Raw genomic sequence first — 6,109 nt, forward strand, 5'->3', positions numbered from 1 at the left:
TATCAACGTCAAAAAATTGCAATTTTCCTTAAACAGCATTATCAATGTTTCACAAACAATGGTTGTAACGATGTAATAGTATTCATAACAATTTCATGAAACGGTTTCTTTAAAAAATATACAAAATGTTTGTGAAAAATAAAGGAAATCTATCGCATAATGGACTTGATAAATAATTTAATGAAAACAGAATTATTGCCCTTGGATTCAATATTTTGAAACATATAAATGATTATTCATTTATAGATTAGACTTTTGAAATATTTTATGGTTAACAAGATTTTTTACAATAACTATTGAAAAAGACGCCAACAAAAATGTTCCTATCATGCATAAATCTTATCAAATCATTGACTTTGCAAAATCTTAATGACATTACAGGAGGGTGGAAATACTTTAAATTTCGTCTCGATCCGTCGATTTTTCATAACATGTTACAGATCAAGTTTAATTTTGTGATTTTTTGCTGAGTTACGGCCCGTTGACTTTGAGATATCTCTTTCACTTAGAGAAATATCTCTTTAAGTTAAAGAGATATCTCTTTCACTTTAAGATATATCTTTATTAGATTTTGAATGAAAGATATCTCTTAAAACATAGGAAAATATCTTTTATATATCTCTATTACATTTTCTGAAACTTCTCTTTAACTTTAAGATATATCTCTTTTGCATTGGTAAAAGCGATATCTCTCTAACTTTAAGAGACATTTCTCAAAGTTAAAGAGATATATCTTTTCGAATATACAGTAAAATGGCTTGTCATACGTATGGCGAGATGTTTTACTATCTATTCTATATTATTTCATTAACTTTGAAAGATATCGCTCTAATTTAAAGAGATATCTATTAAAGCTAAGAGATATCTCTTTTGCATTGGTAAAAGAGATATCTCTTTAACTTTAAGAGACATTTCTCAAAGTTAAAGAGATATCTTTTTCGAATATATAGTAAAACGGCTTGCCATAGGTATGGCAAGATGTTTTACTATTTATTCTAAAGAGATATTTCATTAACTTTGAAAGATATCTCTCTAATTTAAAGAGATGTCTCCTAAAGAAATATCTCTCAAAGTTAAGAGATATCTCTTAACCTTAAGATATATCTCTCAAAGTTGAGTAAACATTGTAGTTAATTCATTAAGGTCATGGCTTTAAATTTTTAAAAGAGATATCTAGATATCTTTATCATATTTTCTGAATGAGACATCTCTTTAAGAGATGTCTCTTTTGCATTGGTAAAGAGATACTCCTTTAACTTAATGATAAATCTCTTTAACTTTAAAGGGACTGATTCACAATCCCCCCCCCCCCAATTTTGTTTTTCACTTTAAATGATCAAATTCTACAGTCTAATATGTTTAGAAGGTTTCACAAAAAAAATAAGGTTATTTATTATGAGAGACGCTCATTATACAGAGTTGATTATCTGTTTTGAAAACAAAGATTGAGGTGTGTTATTGTTTACTAAGTTTTCAAAACAAACGGATAATGATCCAAGTTTATTATATATATCACATCTCAAGTATACTTTAGGTAAAATGTGTCATTTAATAGTTACACTTTGCGATAGTACTAAATGAAGATGCTTTAGATTACAAAATTAACGTTTCAATGATTTGTTTGTTTACATAAAAAGACTTGAGTATATGTTTACATAACACAGAATCAAAGATAAAATATTGCTCTCATCCTTGCATTCAGACGGTCCAAATTTTGATTGTCAACATTAAATGAGTTAGGTATATTTTTGATTTTTAACATAAAAATGAAAAATATTTCTTTCCAAAAACGTGAACCAGTCCTTTTAAAGGCATAGGGTATATCTTTTATATAAAAAATAACATCACAATATTTTGCAAAAAGAACTCAAAAAAAAAAAACAAACCAACAAATCTGTAGTATTAATTATGAGTTATCTATAGCTGCAGCGCTTTGAAATTGAAGTCATTTTGACCTTTTAGCCCTTTATAAAAACTTTGTCTGGAGGGCAATATAATAAACTGGTACCCCGCTGATTGGTGGCTACACACAAACATAAGAGATGCGAAGTCAACAGGGTACCAGTTTAGGCAAATGAGAACAGGGAATTATCTTGTAATTACTATCGTATCCAATGTGTTTGTAAACATTTTGAAGAACTTTTTGTGATTTTTTAGTTATGAACTTAAATTTCGCCACCTTTTTGGCACGTGCAAAATGTCACCAATATCTTAAACCCTATGCCTTTAAGAGATATATCTCAAAGTTAAAAGAGATATCTCTTTTTCGAATAAATAGTAAAACGGCTTGTCATACATGTTCATTACGTATTATACATATGCACCTGTATTTTGCAAGAATACGGGATATCGGAACAAGAAAAGTTTGGAACTCTTCAGAAAAAGAAGTTATAAAAATTAAGCATCACTTGGGCAACTCTTGTATACAGGTAGCTAAAGACGACTCATTTCTGATATAAAAATATTTACCATGTCTGTAAGTTATTTTGCAGAATGTTGTAAGTGAATGCCCTAGTACCAGCACCACGAGTTATTGGATTAAATCTGATATTTAAAAGCGAAGATATAAAACGTTTATTTCCTCTATGTACGTATATGGATATTTACTTAGGCCTAATGAGATTTATTTTCTCGGGTCAATAAAACAACCAACCGCTATGAAATAATATAGATAACCACAATTTATGCATCGATCCCCAGATACATACATACAGTGCTCAACATGTAGCCTCCCCCTTCCCCTCACTTCTACCCCCCCCCCCCCCCCCCCGTTTTCTTCTTCACATGTATCGAGCTATTATCATATACAGTGTTTATTTTTAGTACATGCAAAGATCGATTTATTAGCTGGTCACTAGTTATAATGGCGATGAGAGGTAGTAGAAATGCAGTATTGAACTCGTACATGTACTGAAGAATACACTCACACCCACCACCCTTTAGTTTACGATTTTGGGGTTTGGGCAGAATTGCTTTTCTTGATAAAAAAAAAATTCTACATATATTATGGCACCTTTTTTCTCAGTTTGCTCCCCATCCCTCAACTTCCAAAATCGTTACAAAATTAGTTTAACTGTTCCTGAACTCACTTTATCTTATAATAATTATTAATAACTAAGTGCTTGTCTACTGAAAGTTGCCCAAGTTATCGCAGAAAACGTGATCTTGTTGGGCATACTAAATATTAAAACCACGACGGAATCGGAGACGAAATAATGGTTAAGATATTCCGTATTGATTTGAATAATATATAGTTTTTTGCTCTTTGCTTATTCCATTATTTCAGTGTGTAATTGGCAAATGATTCCTCTGCATTTATTTCATGATAAACTGCAAGTACCTGCAAGTATGCAAGAAAAGCTTTTTTCACATTTTCGTCTAAATTCAGAATGTCTCACTAATATACGATATGTATTTTTAGCAATGCATGATGTTTTAAAACACGATTTTATTTGATTCTCATTCCCTATACATTACTATTGGAGATGTGCACTGGTCAAGTCCTGCTAGAAAAATCACTCCAGTCTGACCATCACATTTGGGGTATATATACGCGTAGAGTTAAATAGACAATCTGAAAGAAGTATAGCAGATAAGATGAGAAATTTGTACCTATTCATTTTTTCAGCTTTAATGTCCAGGATAAATCAATGACTAGGAAAAGTGATTCTGTTTTAAGATTTGATTGTTCTTTATTTAGTTAACATGTTACATTTATTTGATAGCGCATTAAAGTACGAATTAGACATCGTGCTTTGTTCTTAGTTAAAATGTACGTTACCTGTGTGGTGATTCCCAAATAGCTCAGTTGGTAAGGCAGCGGACTAGAGATTCAGGGGGCCCAAGTTAAAATCCCAGTCTGGTCCATTGCATTTTCTCCCTTCCTGTTACATTTGATGAACTGACAGGTGAAAATGCCTGCCAGGGAATAAAGATCTTGGGATGATATCTTCAATGTGAAGACAGTTAAGGAGGGAGGAATGTGGTGGTCAGACATATTCGATGGAAGGTGACCAGATAGTTCCAACTGGTGGACCACCTGACCTGAGACTTAACTTCAACAATTTTGAAAAACAAAATCAAATAAGGATGATCCAATACAAGGGCAAATCCAGTAAATTTTCACAGGGAGTGTGATCCAAGATTTTACTTTTTTATCCCAAACAAAGGGGATTGCACCCCTCCCAGCACAAAAGAGCCATTTCTACTAAAATGTACTAATTCAAAGGGGAGAGGTTTGCAATTTCTGTAGCTCCATATCAGATATGACATTACAAACAAGATACCCAAGGGCCACATCGCTCAACTGAGTTACCTTGGCTCATATCTGAAGACTTTCCATATATATTTGCATGTAAAACCTTAGTCCCTATTATGGCCCCAACCTACTCCTCGAGGCCATGGTGTTTGCAAACTTGAATCTACACTATGTCAGAAAGCTTTCATGTAAATGTCAACTTCTTTGGCCCAATGGTTCTTGAGAAGATTTTTAAAGATTTTCCCTATCATATTTGTATGTAAAACTTTGATCCCCCTTTGTGGCCCCATCCTACCCCCGCTGGCCATGATTTGAACAAACTTAGATCTGCACTATGTTAGGAAGCTTTCATGTAAATATCAGCTTTTTTGGCTCAGTGGTTCTTGAGAAGAAGATTTTTAAAGATTTATCCTAAATATCAATATGTAAAATGTAAAACTTTGATCCCCAATTGTAGCCCCATCCAACCCCTGGGGCCATGATTTGAACAAACTTGAACCTGTACTATGTCAGGAAGGTTTCATGTAAATTTTCTGGCACAGTGGTTCTTGAGAATATTTTTAAATGTCAGACCTTACCCTATTTTTGTATTTCTGTGATTATCTCCCCTTTGAAAGTGACATGGTCCTTCATTTGAACAACCGTTAAAGACCTTCACCCAAGGATGCTTTATGGCAAGTTTGGTTGAAATTAACCAAGCGGTTCTTGCGAAGAAGTTGCCTTTGGCTCAGGTGAGCTAAAAACATTTTTTCCCGATTACTTTATTTTAATGACATCAAAAGAGAATATAAAATATGTAGCATTAGCACACATGAAATTTCATTAACACTTCATACATGAACAATTTCCTTCATGCTTAAACTTGAGAGACATGGGGGAGTGGAATGTGTTGAATAAATTCCGCGACACTCATATTGTTTTACTATGTACACAGCACATGTTGATATAAAAATCACATATTCATAATAAAAAGCATGAGATGAAATTAGAGTTTTCAAATGTTTGGAATTCAAGAAGTGAACAGTCCAAATAGTTATGAACTTAAAAGTGGAAGTATAAAAGAAGACATTTTTTAAAAATTTGATTTGTAACATCAGTGACAACTGATCATAAAAAGACGAGAATTTTATATTCTTAAAGTGTAGACAATAAAATTGTCTTTCCTTAACACACAATAGCACTAGAAATCAATACAATGATGAAAATTATATACTATTGACATATTTACCATCAACCTTAGAGGCTATATCATAAATAAATATATACACTAGTGTAGTGAATGGTAACCCCCCCCCCCCCCCTTTATGGATTCAAAATGTATATATGACTCTGTATAGCAGTTTTGATGTTAAAATATCATTCGCTGATGTAGCTTTCAGACAATATTTAATCATATATTTATAGTTATGATTGGTCGTTTATATGTATATGTCTCCGTTATATATATGATAGAGGTAATTCGGAATGAAGCTCTGTTTCACTTCATCCTGAACTTTTCAGTTGAATATTTATTAACTTAGTTCTACAACATGTATTTAGGGTTTGCGTTATTATTTTCTTATCGTTAATTATGTTCTCCAAACAAAGTTTGGGAACATATTGTTTTTACTCTGTTTCTTATTAAGGTCTTCCGTTTCAGACGGAACGCGGTTATGTTAAGGCAGGTCATGTTTCATTTATGCACGTAAACTGCGTAATTTTTAAAATATGTCTTACACAGAGAGAGGGAGCTACTAACTCTTAAAAACTATTTTGGTTGTTTACATGAGAACCCCTTACCAAACTATACAGTATGCGGCAACCTTGCGGCAAACTTACAGTAAACTAGCGGCTGACTATTTTGTTCACCAA

Source organism: Ostrea edulis, chromosome 1 (genome assembly GCF_947568905.1).
Source record: "Ostrea edulis chromosome 1, xbOstEdul1.1, whole genome shotgun sequence".
Taxonomy (NCBI): Eukaryota; Metazoa; Mollusca; class Bivalvia; order Ostreida; family Ostreidae; genus Ostrea; species Ostrea edulis.